The 21,837-nt window shown below is 40.3% G+C and overlaps 1 protein-coding gene across 7 annotated transcripts in view; it reads right to left on the reverse strand.

Moving 5' to 3' along the window:
* The window catches only part of enox2 (ecto-NOX disulfide-thiol exchanger 2), a 186,065-nt gene that overhangs the window by 157,953 nt on the left and 6,275 nt on the right, over window positions 1-21,837 (reverse strand). For all 7 annotated transcript variants that reach the window (XM_037078225.1, XM_037078223.1, XM_037078219.1 and 4 more), the window contains exon 2: window positions 14,055-14,150. The gene's annotated coding sequence lies outside the window, so the exon portion shown is untranslated. The remainder of the gene's footprint in view (window positions 1-14,054; window positions 14,151-21,837) is intronic.

The following is a 21,837-nucleotide window of genomic DNA, read 5'->3' on the forward strand; positions in this document are numbered from 1 at the left end:
AATTGCGAGACACAGCGAATACCAATTCCCTCATATTGGCCGGCACCATTATCACAGTTGATTAAGCTACCTAAGGTCATTTACTTCATTGGTGGCGAGGTGTCTACAATCCTAACCAGTCGGATCAGAGTGCTGACACTGAGGTTCACTGGGAGTCCGGGAGACTGACAAGCAATTCCTTACAAACTGACACCCGGGAGCAGGTTGTCTGCCCTGCTGCCCACATGATGACAAGACGTCTGCTACACAACGCATGGGGTTGGAATTCTTAATTATACATGGGTCGGTTTGTTTTAGCAAAATCTTGACATAACTTATTAAAAATTCAGAGCTGAGATGAAACATGTGCTCACAGCACAGATTTAAGCGGAAAAGGTTTTGTAAAACACTCAAAGCTACTTCACTGCATACTACTGTTGGACGCACGATGATCAACCAACAGATAGAAATCAATCAACGCTTTGTTTGCTTGTTATATTTTAACGCAACACAATCACCACAATAGATGTTGGCAGTGTATGTTTCTGCAAACCACAGATGTACATTTCTTGTATATGTTATAACTTTAGGTTTGTTTAGGTCCAATTTTCATTTTTTATTTGGTTGAGACAGCGCCATGCTAATGGTCTAGTTAGGTTTGGTAACGTTTGGCTTTGCTCAGGAAAAGATGACAGTTTTGGTCACAATAACCACAACCGGAGAAGATCTTGGTAAAAACATCTGGTTTTGTTGCCACAGACACGGCTGGAAATTGTCCCTAGGTCTGCTTAAACATATCCAGTGGTTTCACGCTTTCTAATGTCAAACAAAGTTGCTGACGTCGGTCACTGGATTGACCTCTGACAGTTCAGGTGTGGTACTAGAGTCGAGGAGTGGGATGGAAAGGTCTGGTAGGCTCACTTCTTTCTAACTCCACAACTACATTTTCTTTTCTTTTTTTTTGGGTCAGTTTCAAACTGTCAAACAAGTGATATTACTTCTTCAGGGAATGTATAGCTTTTCACACAGCTCCTTCTGGAGCCACAAAAGGCTTTATACATCCTTTTTTCACTCAAACAGAAGAACTCTCCAAGACCAGTAAACACACTTTGACGTGTAAAATCAGTGGAACTGTCCTTACTTTTAAGGTAAAGTTATGAAACAAGTGGCAAAATGCAAGTGTCAGGAACTTGTTTTTTGACTTTGAACAAATGGCCATTGCTGTCTTTTTTCCTTTTTCATTGATAGTACATACACTGAATCAAAAACCTTGTGCGTAGCCTTTTTTTGTACCTGTTTCTGTGTGGGAAGATCAACAGTCCTCCAAGGAGACCTGCAGGTCAATGTAGCGGCACACAAAATCAGAAACACGGCTCTGAACAAAGTCAGGTTTCAGCACTGTAATTGGTCATAAATTCACTGAACTCATCTTGTTTGTAATCAAATGTAGGACTAAAAGCTGCCACATGCAATAAAAAAACTGACTAAAATACAAATGTAACAGCTATGTGGTTGTCTTATAACATGGCACACCACACAAAAAAGCAACCTATTGTCACTCCTACTGCTCATCTGTTGGTTCAAATCATTATTGGCCGTTATGTAGTTTTTAAAAAAAAACAGACATTAGTTGTATCTATATAACTGGAGCTCATAATGAGAGAGGCTCCATTGTCCTGCTACCTGTTCCCTTACATACCAAGCATACCCGAAACTCAGACGACTGCTCATCTCTGTCTGGCCCAATTGACTGATGGATTTCCAAACTCTGAATCAGCCAAAGCTATTAAGTGGTCTGCTGGAGCGTAATGACTTTACTGTTCCCAGAGTGCAACATCAGGCTCAGCAATTTCTGCCTGCTATTGTCTGGGGCCACTGTGACAAAGTTAATTTCTTGCCAGACAAGCACAAACACTTATGCCGACACACACAATAAATAAAAATGGGGGTAAAAAAAAAAAAAAAATGGATGATCCGAATGGCTCTATTTTCTCTTTTTGCTTTTAGAAAACACTCTGGTCACATAAGGTGACCCATGCCAAATGAGTTTCCGTCAAGGAATCTGAGTGAATTGCTTGCTCTCTTCAATGCCACTGCATTGGCAAAGTAATACTGTGTAATACAATAACTACCAATAATAGATTACCCGTTCACTATCCCAGAGTAAGAAGGTGATAGACGGACCACACTTTCTAGAAAAGTTTAACCCAGTCAGGAAAAACACTTTTTGTGGATAAAAATCTTTTGCTCGTGGCTGTATAACTATTACTTTCCATCTGAGAGAACAAAATGTGTAGTAAAACGCAAAAAAACTTGGTCACATGCTAACGTTGGGAGTTAAATCCACTCTTTATAATCATGGTGACTGACCGGATTGGGCCGGGCATCTTGTGGCGGGTTGATTTAAGTTTGCCTGCCAGATTTTACCAAACAAAGCTTCCCAAATATAGAGTTCTGGCTTTGGCTGCATCCCACAAGGACTTGTGAGGGTGCATAACAACACTGTGAACACAAGATCTATGAAGGCACTGGCTACTGTGCCTGTCAACATAAGTGTTGCTTTGCTATCATTCATTGCTACTAGGAGTTAAAGAAATACTTCAGTTATTTTAGTCAATATTGGCTGCAATCAATGACAGCTATGTGAAGCAGCTGTCAAGTAAGAGATCACTGTTCAAGATAACATTTCAACATGTGTAAGTGCAAAACAACTTAATATCTTTTACGAAAACCAAAACACTTTCCAGACGTGTTAGTGACGACAGAACCAGCTAAGCCAAAATATGATCTTTTTCTAACTCTACCCAATCGTTTTTTGTGCCAAAACCAGACCTTAAGCACATTTTTGAACATAAAGAGTCAAAGAGAAGTTTCAACATGAAGAAATTTAACATTTCAACATATCGAATATGAAGTTAAATATATAGATGCTTGGCAGAAACTTCATGAGTAGGTTGACCAACCTAAGGTGTTTGTGATTTCACCACAAACACAAAGGAAATGTTCACCTCCTGTCATTTGTCAGTTTGATCTTGCGATCATTCGTGAATTAACATTACTTGTGCAGGTGGTTATTCAGCCAACACAGCCAGAATACTTGACTGTGCATAACATCTGAAATTTGAGGTCAAATCTATATCACTGCTGTAGTCACGTTGATAAGGAAAATAATCAGAATCAGTATTCCTTTATTGTCCCACGCAAACATGGTCCAAATAAACAGGATTATAGATTCAGCTTTAGAAATCAGTTAAGCATAAAGTTTGTCTTTGAGGTTTCTTGACCTACTAATTGGAAATTAAATAAACATGAGAAAAACCCAAAGAAAAAACTGAAGCATGATTTCTAGCCATGTTACATGTATTTAATAATTAATCATTAATAAGATGTCATAGTAAAACACCAGTCTGATTAGGCATTTCATGTAACTGCAAAAAAACATCTTGCCAGTTATGTCTATAGCCTTTTGACCTCAGTGCCTGACAGAGCAATGTAAGCACAGTCATCTCCTACACATAGTTTAACACATGATTACTATGTACGGCATATTCAGTCTACTAATCTGTACATGTTCAGTGTACCAGCCCTCAGAAAATGAGACACAACTCAACAATACCACAATGTAAATTTAGCTAACACAGAAACATTTTCCACCAACTTAATGGATTCTTTGAGGAACTAAATATTGTCTAATAAACACCTCCAGCTTTAACACCTGTAACTTATTCAAACGACTAACTCGGAGGCTAAAAGTAAAGTATCTAACTAGAGCAAACTGTCAGGGGTTATTAGCAACATTAACAACCCTTCCATTGTACTGAGTGGGGTCTAGCTGCAATTCCTCTTTGTCTGGGGGCCTTATCGGGCTGTGAAGCGCCAAGCTCTGTGCTGCCGTCTCTATTGGCATGGTGATGGAGGCAAGGCCTGCCATCCCAGATAAACCTCCCTCTGTTCTCCCAGCAGCCCAGCAGGCTTCATGTTTGCTGCAGGTGTCAAAGAAAATGTCCCCGTAGCCATTAGACTTAAGCGCTGCTGGTGACATGTTGGCACCTCTGATGGGAAACGACTGAAGATGGGGGGGAAAGTGATGACGGAGGAGATGGAGACAGGCAACATAGGGACAAGGCGAAATGAGGAGTAAAAGTTGGACTGAGATGGTGTTGTAAAGCACAGAAAGACTTTGTTCTACAGCATTATTAGCTCAACAACTGGTACTTTACATGCCAAACAAAACAACCAGAGGCCGAAAAAAAACAAATGCTAACAAAAACCTCCTAAATATTTCACAGAGAAAGTCAAGCTTGGTTAAAATGCATGTAATGATTACTGTGCACCATGAAGAAAAAATACCCCCCCAAACTAAAAAAAGGTGTGGCTGACAGGTTGTAGTAACGACACAGTAATGATGGCTGCTGCTGCTGCTGCTGCTGCTGCTCCAGAACTGTCACCGGGGGAAAACACCTTGTTACACTGAATATTCAACAGCCAGTTGTTTCCAGGTGGCAGGAGATTGGATACAAGAAGGCGTAATTTAATGCACAAACAATTTCACTCCTTAAAGAAGAATTTGAAGCAGAACAGAAACATGGACTGAAAGTGGGAATCAAAAACCAATTTGGATTTGAGAAACAAGAGCAGGGGAGGGTTGCAACTAACTATTACAGACATAATTGCTTGATGTGCAACATATTTTTCAAATAATCAATCATCTTGTTGTTGGTGACTTCTACAAATGGTCTGTTTTGTCTGACAGACAAAAGCCCAAAAATATTCAAATAAACTAAAATGCTCACACACAAACAAGCGCCTTTTTTTTTCTTTTTTTTTTACATTTTAAAAGCTAAAATCATTCAATGAAAGTTTAATCAATTAATGCATTTAATTAAAACACTATGCAGCCAGAGTTTTCATTCAATACTGTATTTCAATAAAATATCAAGACCTAGGGTCATTTTAAGCCACATTGTCATATGTTTCATATTATGCCTTCCTCATGAATGAAACATCAAGTGTCTCTTGTGTATGAGAGGTTTAAAAAGTGTCTCTGAGGCCATCTTTTCATCAATATACAAGAACCAGCCCATCTGTGGGTGCTGAGGCCAATGTTAATGTGGGGACAAACAACCGCCACGCCACCTTGCCAGGCAGGGAGCAGGACACTCGACTGGCAGATTAGACCACCTGGCCCTGCCAGACTGTCAGCCTATTTATACTCAGCACAATAATTTACACCACGACTGCCCAGCAGCAGAGAGCCGAGGGGAAGCAGCTCTGTGTGACGCTCCCATGGTGAAGAAAAAAAAAAAAAAGCTGGTGCGATGACCTTCAGCCTTCTTTTTCCCTGTGAGGCTTTCCCAGAGGAGTGAACTAATGACAATGTCCTATTCTGCCACTGTATTCGCCTTCATCCACCAGCAAAAAAATCCTCTATGTGTGAGAGCAATGCAGATAAACTATTGAACATGACCTGGATTTTGTGTTTTTAAAACAAATATGTATCAATGCTGTGACTTCCTTGCAGGTTGTGTGAATATAAATAGATTTAAAAGCACCTCATTAAAAATGACACTTATTTTCATGATGCAAACTTGACTTAAAAAAAAACAAAAAAACAAACATATTTCTTCAATAAAATCATCTGGCCTATTTCCTGCAGATGCTACACGGGACTGTAATAAAGCATCTGATTGCGCTCATGCCAGAGTTTGATTTGAAACTGTGTCAAAGTTGGTGTCTGACATCAAAAAAACGAGAGAAGTAACTTCACAAGATCAAACTGAAATCTACCCAGCACAAGCAGCAGCATATCTAGTTCAATGGCTTATGAGTACACGTGTCATATCTGCTATGCAAAATCTGCCAAATTCTAAAAGTAGTAATCTTTGCTATAAACCGCACTGCAATTAAACCGAGCAATGAGTTGTTTAAAGTCAAAACCCCCAAAGAGCTCTTTTTTTCTGCTCCTGACATTTTCCCATTAGTGGCAAGCTCGTGTAATTTGGTGGCACCAATATTTCATTTAGGAGAGTGTTTCACACAGTAATGAACATGTCACCAAGTGGAATTAATGTGTCACTGTGTTTAACAGATCCGATAGAAGTAAAGAATTTGAATTGCTCAGAAATTACATATCAGACCCATTATCACAGTTCACACAACCCCAGTGAGAGTTTATTTTTCTGTTACTTAACCCCGATGGGCAAAAAAATATCTCATGTCAGTAAGTTTGCAAACATTTACAGAATCTAGTCTCACCTAAATTATACAGTTTAGACTGATTACTTGTGATGAGAGAGGAAAAGAACAATTAGCAGGTTATGGGTGGAAGCATGCGAGTGCAAAGTGCTGAACAAACAGCTTTTCTGTTATATGAATGACCAAAAAATAAAAATAAAAAAAACCTTCAAGGGAGACGCTGTAGAGGCATTAGCTTGATACAATCAAAAGAGCCCACTCGTGAGATTCTGGATCTACACACTATAAACAACCTTGGGATTTAACCAGTCCCAATTTGTGGATAAGAACAATCGGCTGTCTCAGGAGTTTGATACAATCAGAGCAATATTTTGGAGCTGTGTTATTGCTAAAGGCTGCAATTTTGTACCTTATTCCTTTTATCATAAAAATGTATTGCCACAATTTTTCTCCTCAAGACAGAAAACGACAATCACCATCAGAAAGTATTTGGTGTAAACTGCTTAAAACCAAATTAGTTTTTTTTTTTTTTTTTCATATTTTAGAAGTTTATTTTGCTTTCTTGTACTCAAACAATAGAGGTGAAGACTGCCATTAATTATGAATAAAATCGTTTCATAGCCGCACCAATTAAGACTCTGAAGTGGCCCAGTGACTTGACCTGTTGAGGCGGGGCAAGGTTCAACTCTATGCAAATATCCTCTGACTTGCAGGAGCGATGACCTGGAAACAATGAGAATCATACTTGTTTTGATTGTCTCAGGAAAGAAAAGCACAGCTCTTAGCAGCTGAGCTGATGGCTCCAACTAAAATGTGAGAAATGTGGGGAAAGGTGATTGTTGCCGTTACTGGTTCCCCCATTCAAAGGCAGGGATGGAACTTCAATAAAGTATCAGGACTTGAAAGCGATGCGTGAGGACACATTACCCTGGAAATGGTCCAGTGGGAGGACATGTATGTTCACTCACAAGTATGTAAATGACATGTTTAAATAAAACCCACCCACAGTCTTCAGGCTTGTGAGAGGAAAAAGAGAGTTTGCTTCTTTGAGTCCACATGTTTGAACAGGCAGTTTGATGAGAAAACCAACACAAATATCACATATCTCTCTGTTGAATATGAAACCACAGCCAGCAGATGGTTAGCTTAGCTTAGCTTAGCACATCAAGAAGACTGGAAACAGCAATCTGGCTCTGTCCAAAGTTAAAAGCAACCCGGCTTGCCATCACTTCTAATGCTCACCAATAGTTGTTGTTTTACTGGTGAAATGTGCCGGACTATTTCTTGACTGAGAAGCTTGGTTACAATGGACAGTAATTAGGGAGCTAAAGAGAGTTTTCTTCCTGCTTCTAGTCTAGTCTAAGCCAGCGATCAGCCTAACCATCCAGCGACTTGTGCTTCATATTCACTGCACAGACACAAGAGTGGTATTGATCTTCTCATCTAACTCTCGATAAGAAAGCAAATAAGCATATTTCCCAAAATGTCAAACTATGACCGAATTTGTTCATCACAAAGTGACTGAAGTTCGTCTACGCTGCGAAGCTTCTCAAGCATGCAGAGAAAAACTTGTCAGGAGTTTCTCTGACTGAAGTGGAGGCTGTGCTCATATTCCTCCCCCGCTGAGCTCCGCAAACCTCCTCTGATGGCAGCATAACTTTGGTAGAGTTGCTCATTGTCACAAATACGCATTCAAACAACTAGAGTCACAGATACTCCAAGTGCATTCAGTTGTGTCGGTGTAGAACAGAGAGCTGAAGTGTGTGTAGGTGCCTCGACAGCCGTTTCAGCCTACTAGATATCCCAACCTCACAATTCTTTTTCAAATTACAAAAAGGCTGGAGGCAGAGATGAGTCGAAGATAATGTAATTAGCTAGCGCTATCACAAAACTGCTGCTGTGGAAAATTCTAGAGAAAAAGACAAGACAAATGTCACATGACACAATGTGTTCCTTGAACCAAGTGGCCACTTATTTGTCATATTTTTCCATTACTATATACCTCCTGGACAGGGGTAAAGCTCGGGAGCTAACACTATACAGTACATATATATATATATATATATATATATATATATATATATATATATATATATATATATATATATATATATATATATATATATATATATATATATATATAGTTCTAAAATGGAACAACACTTCTGATGTGTTTCATACTTCAAGACTATCTGACATTTATTGGTGCTTCAGGAACAGCACATCCAGAAAGTACATGGCCGTGTCTATCTATCTGCTCAGCCTGTCTACTCTTACCAAGGTGATTTACAGCAGCTATGACCAGGATTTGAACTGGATCATATTTTAGGGAGGATATATCTTCTGGTTTTCCCTCTGATGTCTACCAGCTGCTCTGCGTGAACTCTCACTGATTTACAGTTTGCTGCCAACTGTAACGTAAGCTGCTATTAGCTAGTTAGCTCAGTTAGCCATGCAGTGAGAAGGCCTGACTGCCTCTGCTGGGTCCTCCTGTAAATTCTACCCCTCACAGTCGTCAGAAGCTCCTGAGCAGCAAATAGGATAGCTAGCTGTAGCTGCTGACTGAGCTAACTAGCTGTACGGCTAACTCTGCTAAACTGCTGAGCGACAAGTAAAACTGTTTGTCCATCATAAAACTCTGTAAATCAGAAGTTATTTTCACGATAAATATGATCAATTATTATTAAATTGTGTTTTTGTATAATAATCAGCGACACACGGCCTCGTCCAATTCAGTACCCAATGATGCTATTCCTCTGAGTGAAAAGGTAAGAGGGTTAGATGTGCTTATTTCTCTATCAAATCTGTGGGTGCAGCTTTACAGAAGGTTTCTTGAAGGTTGTCCAATCTTTCTTTCTTTCAGGAAATACTCAATGACCTGAGATTTATTATGTCTATTCAAAATAGGGACACGACTTCATTAACTTTCCTTATATATTGTTTTTGAGTGACAGTCGTGAAAATTAGCTTATTAGTTGATGTGAAAGGGTGCTGAGTATTCCAGCAATCACATCTGTTCTGCTCTCTGTGAGCAGAGAGGTGAAAGAGAGTTGAGTTCTGAGCCTGGAAAACAGGTGGAGCTAAGTAGAGCTAATTTACTCTGTGTGTGTGTGTGTACGTGTGTGTGGTTGTGTGTGTGTGTGTGTGTGTGTGTGTGTGTGTGTGTGGTTGTGTGTGTCAGATCACAAGAGAGCTGGTAAGAAAGACGGAACGAGACAGACTGACACGTGGGGCAAAGGTGAGCGCTAATATTAGCCTGCTGCTGTGAATGACATGTTGGTTTGGGCGGAAGGTTAATAAAATAGTCCTCTTCTGTCTGTCTGTGCATCTCTGCTCTAAAATAAATCTGTTGAGGTGAAAGTAGTCACGATTCTACCATTTAATGAGTCTGTCACACCATGAAGCGTTGTGTCATGCAGAGCAGAGTACGAAGATATTTTGGAGCTGCACCTATTATTTAGATTATTGATTATTTGGTTCATATTTCTGGTTTAATCGCGTGTTTGTTTGGTCAATAAAATGTCAGAAAAATAGTCCAACATGCCGACATGATGTCTTTACATAGTTTGCTTTGACTGACCAGCAATCAAAACCCCAAATGCTTATTTGTCAATTTAATCACAAGTCGAGTTGCTGTTTAAGAGCTGTGGCGTCGAATAATGGCCAGAAAATGTTTTGCAGAATATCATGATGTCACAGTGCACTGACCTCTGACCTGTTGGAAATCAAATATCATGGTGTCATCCTGTTATCCTATAAGACCTCGATTCACAGTGGACACTTATGGAGAGTTCACGTTCACAGGATGGGACGGATGGATGGACGGACAACTTAAAAACATAATGTCTCTGGTCTCGATTGTTTCTGATGTAGAGGCCGAATAAATCAATATAATGAAACATTTTTGATGTAATGTGGTATGAATGAATTAATGTATTTATTTATGTATTTTGGTGAGATGCTACTTGTGAAACAAAGATTATTTTACACAAATTTTCTCAGTCAATAACTGAAAAAATAAGCAAGGAGGCCCAAGGCTTATTTTTGCCTATCCTATATAAACCGACGGATGACCCATAATAACAGCAATACCAAAGAAAGAAAACACATTTTAAGAAGTAGTATGGAGGAGCAATTTCCCTAAAGTTGCGTCTGTATTCCACCCTGTTATAACTTCCTAATGAAGGCCTCAAGCACTCAATGAGGCTCCAAATTCAAGTCAAAAAAGGTGTTATTTGTTCCAGGTTCAATGAAGACGATATTAGCATTCGCAGCACAGAGCAGTAGACTTCAACTATTACTCCGCCTACACACCTCGACGAATGCTTTCACCCTCTTACAGACGAGTATTAAAGTGTAGACCTTGCAAAACAGACGGGGGATGGAAAACAGCGGTAGAACAAAAAAAAATAAAAAAATGCACATAGCACTCAACAGAAAATGGCTCCATCAGTATGTCAAATTGGAAATTGACAGCGATTTGTCCTGGTCTGTGAAATGTCTGCACTAGTAACTGAATAACAGGTAATATGCTCTCCATTTCAGACAGACAGTCGTGTCTGGGCTGCTCTCAAATGTCAAATAGCTGTTCTCAGTAATAACCAGTAAGAGGTTGACGAACATTCCTCTGGCGTGTGTGTGTGTGTGTGTGTGTGTGTGTGTGTGTGTGTGTGTGTGTGTGGTCAAGCTGCTGTGCTGAGTCGAGTAAACTCCTCTCAGCATAAAATCTAAGACAACAGCATCAGTTTTTAGAATATGATTTACATGAAAGAGGACAGAAACAGGCTCTTATCACATCTTACAGCTGGCAGTGGTGGGCGGTTTTAGAGACAGGATGACCAGAAGAAACTAAAACGAAAAAAAAAAAATATTTTGTAGCAACAGAAACATTCATTCCGTGATGCAAATCTCTCAGAACGAGCAGTGTGAGCAAACGTCCCCGCTCTGATCCAATCTTCACCTTGAACGTTTTTTGTTTTTTTTTCCCAGTAAGCTGCAGTGACGGACATTATTCTGTGCCCAGCGAAAAAAAAACAGGAGCTTTGACCCATTTCCTTCCACGGTGGGTATTAAAGTAGGGCATTATACTGTCTACTGAGTATCACATGGAAATCTGGGTGTGTAAAATTAGAATGAGAACTTAATCAGCAACCAGCTAAAACTGGAGTTCAGGATCTTTACTACGGCCATAAATCACTCTGAAGCTGTAGTAAAGGCAGTGTGACATATATTGGAAATAATTAGCTTGGCGGAAAAAACTACAGGAAATACTTTTTTGTTTCTCCAAGACTCTGAAGGCATGACTGACCCAAAGACGAAGAGACAGAGTAAATGGAGGAACCTAAGGACTTAGTGCAGGAGCAAATACAAAATAAACACAGAAACAGTGCAGCAGGCACAAGGTTACAGTGCTTTAATCTCTATAGAAAGGAATGTAAAAAAGGAAAAGAAAAGAAACGTCTCTGAACCGATTGCCCTTTTTGCCTCGAACCTGGTAAGAGATGCTCTCATGATCTGCGCGCCAAGCTCCATGAGATCTTCTCCGATTACGTTATGAATCGATCTGTCAGAAGGCCAAGCTTTCATGCACATCGATCTGTTATGTGCAGCATAAGTTTCTGTGGCGATGTGCTCCGGTTAGAAGTGGACCACTGTAGCCCTGAAAATCTAAGGTTTAAACCTGAAGTTACCTCACTCAACTCAAATCCTGGTTCATGGTCGAGGCCTCTGGGAAGGGGAACAGGAAATGCACGCCAAAATAAATCCAGAGCTTTGGTTGACCGTGTAAGAGATTTGTGATTAATATCACAAGGAGCTGTGAATCTATATTAAACACACATAATATAATCACAACATAATATAATCCACCAAGACGTCACACCGCAGCCAAGTACAACTGTCACTCAAGTTCCCACTCAGCATAATTATGAATAGGAGTAACAATTCATACTAATGAAGTCCTGCTTGAAACAGGTAGCAACAAGCATTGTTGACTCAAGCGCCTCTGCAAATGAGCTTGATTTGTGTGTTTTGGACGAGAGCAGGAGTCGAGAATTGGCATTCGACGCACGGTCATTAACTGAGCTATGCTGCCAAAATGCTTTCCCTCCAAAATCTCTGGCTGGTTTGTCAGATCACGGTCGGACACAGAGACCAAAAATCTTTTGAAGTTCACAGGAGAGTTAACACGTTTGAAGAAAATTAAAAAGCCATAAAAAAAAAAAAAACAGGAGATTTCTATTTAAAAAAAAAAAAAATGTATGCCAGGTTTGACTGCAGCATAATTTGACTTTCAAAAAGCTAAATGCAGTAATGGAATTGGAATATCATATGGTCCACATTTAAGCCGCAGCTCATGTAGGACAGTCTATACAGTCCTTATGCAAATACAATCCATATGGCCTCTGCTGCATGTGCCGGATCTGGAATGCACACCACACGCACTCAAAACGTTGGGAAGAAAACGTTTCTGTATAAACGCATTATCCATTCTGTTGCCAATTCAAAAGCCAAATCCATCTGATCAGCTTAGATTATTGTTCAACCACCATTTGTTTAAATCATTTTAATTTGCTTTAAATAGGGTATAAATTTAAGAGACTTTATGGTGATACACGCCTCCAGTTCCTAAATTAATATAGATGGTTCTGCCACGGACAGAAAAAGTACACTGCAGCATATGCAAATGAGTGAGGTTTTCAATTTTGTGCATGTGCCCAAAAATGCAGGCACAGAATCAAGTTAGGGAAAAGTGTTTGACATGCAGCCCACATCTCTAATAGTTAGTAGTTCTTAGGCAACAGGCAATTAGAGGAGATACCGCTGCTGGTATCTGCTGCCGAATCTGAAGGCCGATTCCAGTATTAATAGCATCGAGAGGCGAGCAGCACCTGAGCCTCTGGGACAACAAAGAACAGTAGATATCCGGCAAGCAAAATACTTTAAGTGCTGCTGTACCCTCTTGTGCTGCTCTCCAGTGAAGGACATTTTGACTCACGCTCACACACTTACAACTGCTTCAAATCGTTTACAAAGCATAAAGACAACAAACAAAAACTACATGACAGCTGCTTGTGAAGACACGCCTGGCTAATGACAATTCGCAGGAACAAGTGGGACCTTTAAAACAAGTCGCCAAAAAGAAAGTAACAAAAGCATCCACAGCAGAACGACACCAGACAATTAAAAAGGTGATCAAAGTGATCATTGATCCCGGGCAGGTATGAGGGGTTTTTTTCTCCACACCTGGTTTTTCTTTGCAAGTTACAAGGCTGATCAACACTTCGGACAGTTGTTCTGAGAGGCTGAAATAATTATTGGAGACTGTCGAAAATCAGAGAAAGTCATGGTGAGAGAGAAATAATGAAAAGATTTTTAATTGGCGAACTGTCATCGTTGTCATTGAGTAGAGTATCTACTTCAAGATGTGCTGATTAAACCTCAAAGGATAAAGGAAAAATACCCCAGATGTACGATATAGATATCAATCGGCTATCGACCGGCATGAAATTATATATGGTGGTTCGGAGGATGACAACACAATTGCAACTCGCAAAACATATTTGCAACGGTTCCCCGAGGAAAGAAACATTCTACGAGTTTTAACACCACTAATATCAGAGCGATGAAGCATTGAATCATTCATCTTTGTTCACTACATCTTTGCCATTCTCATCCTCAGGTGTGCATAAACTACAAGTTATGGTCTGCTTCTTAAAATACAAAAACATGACAGTATCGGTTAGCTTATCGTATCTGCCATGAGAAGCAGGTAATTTGGAACAAAAATCCATTTCATGCATCCCTAGAAAATACTCTTGATAAGGCAGCTGTGGACCACCGTCTCATTAGATTTTGTATAGGTTTCATGGGGATCATACCTGTGTTGTTGCAGTCATTGAAGACATTCTCTTAAGCACCCGGCCAGCTTGCTCTGGCGAACACGATGTTGCAGTAGTTTGGCTTCATCTTCGAGTCTGCAGAACACAAATGGAAAAAAATTATTTCTAATTTGCTAAAAAAAAAAGAAAAAGAGAGAGAGAAAAGCTGAATACATCTGTGTCTTCATGGATGTCTCTCAGCTTTCTTGCTATGGCGCTAAAGCAATCAGCATGGAGTCAGTTTTGTTAAAGCACATTTCAGGTTTGGATGCTAAAGCGCAGCCTAAGGCAGCTTCCGCACTGAATAGCACTGCTGCAAGAGCTCGAGCTTCAACATTCATTTCAATAAGACGTGGGATCAGCGGGGGATCCTGCTGCAGAGAAATCCCTCTAAACAGTTGGTTTTGGCCTCTTTTGTCGTACAGCACAGTGTTAGGTAAATTAAGCTAAACACACTGTGTTGGCAAAATACATGCAGGCACTAGTATGAGGTACTCCACCTTGGAAATGTATATATATATTTACCATAAATATACACCAGGCTAGCAGTGAGATGGAAGAGGGAGTTATTACTGCAGTGATTAACTTTCCAGAGCTGTACAATCAAACCTCAGAGTGCTACAAGGACATAAACCGCTGTCTTGGCATTTTAAGCCTTCATCCTGGGCTTGTTCGTTTGTATTTCATTTTCTTTACCTGCACCCTGTGGCAAAATGCCCACACTCACACAACCCCTTGCATTGTTTTTTTCCATGGTGCTATTGTCCGCGTGAAGGCCCCTAATGCAGCACTGAACGCTTAAATGATGAGCAGACAATGCTTCGGTAATCCCAGAACATTTGAATGAGGTAGAAAAACTTAAAGGCAGCCTACCACAGCGAGATAACTGTATGGAGGATTGTCCTGAGATAAGGAAAATAAGAATCATATATCCCCAAGGAAAGATTACAATCCAGGCTGCTCACTAATTAGAGCCAAAGAAACAATATAACAAACAGCTCTATAGGCCACTAAAACATGCAGTTATTCGCTGCTGCATGAGAGTTTGGAAACAACAGCATCACGTACTGCTACACACCCGGCAGGAAATGGATCATTTCAGGGGAATTAAAAACAACGCAATGTATTTTTCATCTTCCTCCTTGGTGACCCGTTAAAGCGGTTACATCTCCGAAGAGGGGAGGCTTGAATTGATGTGTTTTGTTGATGGCACAACAACAATCGCACTCATAAAAACTGTGTCTTCAGATGCGGATCAAGTTCTTGTAGGCCATTAAGAATGCATGTTGTGTCGATGAAGGGACTCGCCCTCTAGACCTGAGAAATTCAGTATGCTATTACAACCTCGGCAGGATGAATAGGTCTGATCCAGAGCTCTGCGGTGCTATTCTTTTTTGTTCTAAACTGATGAAGACGTAGCCTGAAACTGTGTTCTTGTTGTTTAGCCCTAAACAATCAGGAACGACACTAACCTTGTTTGTTAGGAACAGTTATTCTAACATTTTTCACGTTGATCAAAGACATGTGCTGTAGGGATGTTCTGAAACCGAGACTAAAACCGCAACACTAACGTCCACCGATCTGCTGCCACAGCTGCAGGTGCAGCCTGTTGAGCTAACAAAACTACATTTTCTCATTTCAGAAAAACAACATTAAACCTGGGGATGGGGTGATACAATAATTCATCACAGACGGCAATGAAAGGCACTGAGCCACAGTTGGATGTTTACATTATTCACAATAAATGACAAAAATGTTGTTTTAATGTTTTTGTTTTCACTTCTGCTCCAAAAATGTACTGAACAATGACCCTAAAACTGAGGTGCATACCAATGTGTGGGTTTTGTGAACCACTATACCCCTAATATGTTGATTTAGGAGTTATTACAACGTGTATAACTGTGACAATCTCATCCACATTTAGCTACTTTTTTGGTCACTATTATTTAAAGAGCGTAATTGGGTCGCTAGCTTCATATGTAAGAGGAAGACGTCCCCATTCTAACCCCGTCTGTTAGGATGTTATTGGCCTAAAACAGCTGTAAGTTGTCAGAACACAAAAAGCTGAACAAAATCAAAGATGGTGGCAGCAATTCAGAGCACGGCTCATTCAAGTTATTGCCAAATTAACTTGGCAATTTTGGTCAACACACTCTGAACAATTCCACTGATCAGGTTTGGAATATGACGTCTCTGCTCATGGCCAAATCACCCCTGCCCTCCCACACCCTCCTCAACATCCGGCTCACATGAGTAAAGAAACCATTAACAGTAATGAGAATCGATGGCGGTGTTAAAAGTATTGGCAGTCCAGCCCAGGAGCTGCTCCCGGTGCCGTCTTTATTAGTCTGGAAAAAGGTGCTGTTCTCTAGCCTGCCAGCTCTAAATAGGAGTGCATTGATCAGAAGGTCAGGCCAGCCTGAATCCAGCCCTTTAATTGTCCGTGTCACTCCTCATTCTCATTCCAACAGCTGTCAGTCGTCTCCCAAGTAAACCGAGGCCACCGTCGCACCTGGCATTTTGCACGCAGGCAGAGGTTACGGCTCAGGCGGATACAGCTTATGCAAGAGGCAGGAAATATTTTAAATCAGAGTGAATTTTGCATCATACTCATCTTCGTCATCAGTTGAGAGACAGATAAAACATCAAACACTTGGGATTTCTCTCAGCACGTCAGGAATCTGCGCCATGTATCTGCCCTCTGAATATCTCAAATTTGGTCACATCTCACAGAGACTCCTTACCATGCCTAATGTCCTCTAATGGATCATATTCCTAAGCAGTGACTGAATCAAATTCATAGTAACATTAAGCTACTTACTGTACTGCACTTTGCCAAGTAACATTAGCTTCTCAACCTTCTAGACATTTAAATAAACTGAAGGCAACATACATAGTGCATATTAGAGCAGTGATTAAATGTAATCTAGTGTATTATTTGAATGCTGTTAAATGCACTGAAACATTTGGCTCTGCAGGATACACTAACTAGCACAGCACTCAGTAAAATGCATTCTTCCCCAAGGCCCAACAGTTAATTCACGCCTCATTCGACAGCTCTGCATCACTCTAAATCTTGGTTAAACCACCCACAACTGCTTAACCACAATTCAAGATCACCAAATTGCTCTCAATCATAGATCCAAGATGGGGCTGGCATCATGCTCGCGGAAGGTCGCTGGCTCAATTCCCCTGGTCTGCATGTCGAAGTGTCCTTGGGCAAAATACTGAACCCCAAAGTGCTTCTGATGTGCTGGTCAGCACCTTGCATGATTGTATAAATTACTGTAAGCAGCTTTGGACAAAAGCGTCTGATAAATGTCCTAAATATAAATGTAAGCTACTACACACATCTGAAAAATTAGTGAAAATGCCCCAAAACAACCCCATCTTGCAATGTTAGGGTTAGAAATTCAGAAAATATTCCTGGATGTGTCCTTTTATCATCAAAAGTTAATGGGTTCTATTCTGGGCTGACACTCAACCCCTATCCACGTTTCATGGAAATCCACTCTGTACTTTTTGTGTATCTCTCCTGACAAAACAAACCAACCAACCAGTGGACACAGGGGGAAATATAACTTCCTCTGCAGCTGTGCAGAGGTAAATAACAGAAGGAGGAGGTTAAGCGAGTCTGGGTGAGTTGGGAGATGCTGTCCACACAGGTTTTCTATTCTTCAGCGAGAACTGGAGTTGAGATTTAGGTTTCGGTCAGCAGCAGTATGCTTACTAATGTTAGCCTCAAGGGCTACTGTGTTTACTGGGTCTTGGCAGCACTGTCAGCTGCTTCTCATCTCTCACTGGTTGTTGTGGCCCAGCTCAAAGTATCAGCTGTAGTCATTCAGATTTTAAAATGTTATAACGAACGTGTTTGATATTATCAGGGCTGTCCTGATGTGTGAGCAGCATTGGGCATATTTCACATTCTCTGGAGAGTTTATAGACAAACTTGCAGTCCTTTGAATGAAGGGGACAGACTAGCAAGGAGTTTTGAATAATAGACAGACTCATAAGTTTGTATAGACTGTTGACTGAAAAGCTGAAACAGTGAACACTGACTAAGTCAAAGCCAACAGCACCGCACAGCAGTCTCCATGTACAGTTTGCTGGCAAAGCAGATAAAGGAAATCCCCCATTAGGTCTGATTACTATATTGAAAGCTGAATACAGAAGTGCCCGACCCTCTGCTCTTACCACATGAATTAGTTTCTTTACCCCATCAGTTACAAGCTCTTAACAGTAGCAGTGCTTACTTTTATGTCAAAATGATATAACTGGCATTTACTGACAATTCTTCCATTTATCATGATATTAAAGCATCATACCTTCATGAAAATGAGTTGTTTCCATCACTAGGTCACTAGGCAAACAGAAATATTCATGGGACAAGTCAAACTTTCACTCAGTTACCCGCTGAAACGAAAGGATGAAAATTGCCATGTTGGCTCAGTCTGTCCATCTCTGATTGCAGAACTTGCTCTGAGGGAGGGAACCCAGTCAGATCCTTTCACACATTAATCCAGATGTCTGGCCGCTTCGGACATGGATCTCAGTCAGAATTGTATCCTGGCTTTAGAGCTGGAGTCATTTCAAATATCTTGGCAGCTAATCAGCCGCTATCTTTCATCAAAAAGCCACACCGACTGGGGCCAAACCTATCTTCACAAAAATCTACTGGGGTAAGATTGTGTTTCAGTTGGACAGTCATTCGAAGCTTCTGTGTTTGATAGGTGTGAGAGCAATTGAATGAACAAATCCAGGGTGTGGAATATATCTAACCGCAAGCCGGCTGCAGATTCTGCATGTAGCAGGGTGAACAAACAGGTTTGTTGGGCATGTTTCACCTTACAAATACAGTCATATTCAGGTAAAACCAGAAAAGTCCAACAGACAGATGGAAACTAATCAAATCCAGGGGATGTGAGGGACTAGAAATCCATCGCAATGTCTAATTCCAGTTCCCATTAGTTTGAAATATGTAGATGTCATTCATACAGGACATGATAACCAAGGTTAAAGTATGGAACGATGTTCTGACTATTTTTTGCCATAATCAGACCTCACAGCTCATCACTGCATCTGAAGATTTAGTTCAATCACCAAAACTATAACCCATCATCAGCACCGCCTGATTAAAAGTGCAGCTTTCATCTTTATGAAAAATATGGCATTCCTGAAAGTAATTGCCCCGTCCAACAGGCTTAAAGCGCGGAGGTCATCCTCAGATGATCAGATAATCAGTGCAAAACAAGACGTAAAAACACGGCCCACACCGTTGTTCAGCTGGTGAATTTGAAAAAGTCATGCATGTTTGAAATCTGATCATGTTTGGATGTGATGAGCGCAGCACTTTTCCGTCGCTGGATTAAAATAGAAGTACGTCAACTCCTCTACTTGTCAATGTCACTGCAGCTTCTAGACTTACTGGTCTATGAAATTAATTTACTTCACACCTTTCAGAGATTTCACATGAGATCACCGTCCACTGAGATCTGATGAGGAGATACACCCTGAAGCTGAAAGCCACATTGCCAAAATGACTGACCACAGGGAAAATAAATAAATAAATAAAAGCGTATTCTAGCCAGGTGATTGGACCAATCAGAACAGGAATTCAGTCTGCCTGAGGGAGAAAAATAGGCTGTGTTTAGCAGGTCAGTGTTTCAGACTAAATGGAGCCTGTTATCGAGTGTAACGCACTATGTTTATGGCTAGGTATATACTGCAAGGTCATTCATTCATCATCTGCGTTACATACATATGCCTACATATCCCATGTGGCACTTGGAGTGTGAGTAAGTCCGCTGCTCTATTTTTCCAGCCACCTGGGAGGTGCACAGCACATGCTCCCATACTGTCATTTAAGCTGGTTTATTTTTGTTCCAGAAAGGTGGGCGATGTTAAAACTTATGAAATAGATTTATTTTTAACAGCCATTTGAGTGAAGTGGAGCAGAAGGTAACATAAGACCTCTAGGAGGGAGGTGACTATAATTAAGTTACTATGCCAACTAAATGTCTTCATCTGCACATAAACTTTGTCCTAATTTCTACCACTGCAGTGCATGTTTAAAAAAAAAAAGAGAAAAAACATCCTGACAGTGAATACACTTGAGTGTTGTTGGAGTGATGTAGCAGAAAAACATTCAATTAAAAAATTCTCTACGGCTGACATTACCTTTCATTGCCATGATAATATTTTACCACTCAATTACCAGTACATCCAAAATGGTTTATCCTGAGAGAATCACAGCCCACTTGCCAAAATAAAATGCTGCCATCGTACATTTCTGCAAAACATGGATCAGTTTCACACATTATAAAAATGTCTATGTCATATCATGTTCACATTACATGTATGTGAGCTTGACTTTCATGTCCGGAGGACGAGTGTTGGATTGACAGATATGGCACTTTAACAAGAGACCGCAGTTCAGGACGGTGTTTCAATATTTGCTAGCACGCAACCACTGGATATTTTTAATGAGATGGGAGATTTTTCAGCTGTGTTTGTGGCACTGAAACTGGATATTTTCAGTGAGAAGTCGGGTCAATTTGCAGTCAGAAACCACTTATTTTTAACGAGAGGTTGGGTCCTGTTCCAGCCGTGTTATGGTCGACCGAAGCAGGTCAGCTAAAACATTTTGTCACCTTGACTAAGTTGTTTTTGTTCATCAACTTAACCAGACCGTAAGCACAGCATTGTCTCAAAATAACATTTAAAAATGACCTGACAGAAATGTAAAGAGACAACATATAATATCATTTAATAGCCCTGTGTTTACAGAAGTAAACATCAGGTTGAATCATCCGCACTGGATTAAAAAATAAAAAAACAACACTTCTGTTTTCACGGATGTCACACAATGTCAAACACCCTTTGACCTATGACAGTGTATGAAATATTATTAAAATCAGTAAATGAATGCTATGAACGTGAATGAACGTTAGATTTCCTCGATGCAATTTTCAGCAATTAATCATGTCAAGTGCTTTACGGATTTAAATTATGCCTCCTTGAGGCTAAGTGGCCACTGTGCAACCCTGTTGCGTAAGAAAATATAAATATTCAGTGGAACACAGCATTGTGTGACACTTAACAGCAAGAGGACTCAATTAAATACGATGCACTTAACCATATTACAGGCTGCCATCTTTTGACAGGTATTCATGATGAAGATTGAAGGTTTTTTGTTAAATGTGTCGGCCGTTTGGTGGTTTGAAGTAACAAATTATACAAATTACTCATTTAGTTTCACAGGGAGGAAAAAAAAAAGACCTCCCTTGCAGTGAGTCATAGATCTTATTTGACTATTTAGTATTCTATTCGCTTTTGTTTAGTATTTTTGTGGTGGGTAGAATCTGTATGCAGAGGCCCAGAATACACTCATTATTGATTCGCTCAGATGACACGCTCTCTCAGACTGCCTCTTCTGATCCAGCCCCCCAACCTCCTCTTGAAGGGTCAATATAACATCTCGTGATGAGAAGTGTCACCTTTCCTCACCCGAAGTGGGACAAAAAACAATTTGGTTCAAAAACATGGGAAATGTCCTCGACATGGTGCCATCCACCAAGCTTTGATTAGTAAGACGGCCTCAGGCAGGAAAAGTCTAGTCAGACAAATTTCGCAGATGAAATCAAAATACTGCTGAGGCACAAAGGACACAGTGTTTAATTTATCACAAACAAGCACCTCGATAACACTGAAGCAAGAAACACCACTGTAATACTAATAAAGGATACGTCAGTGGAGGGTTTTTATACACTAACAGGTGTTAACA

This window comes from Acanthopagrus latus, chromosome 18 (assembly GCF_904848185.1).
Source record: "Acanthopagrus latus isolate v.2019 chromosome 18, fAcaLat1.1, whole genome shotgun sequence".
Lineage (NCBI taxonomy): Eukaryota > Metazoa > Chordata > Actinopteri > Spariformes > Sparidae > Acanthopagrus > Acanthopagrus latus.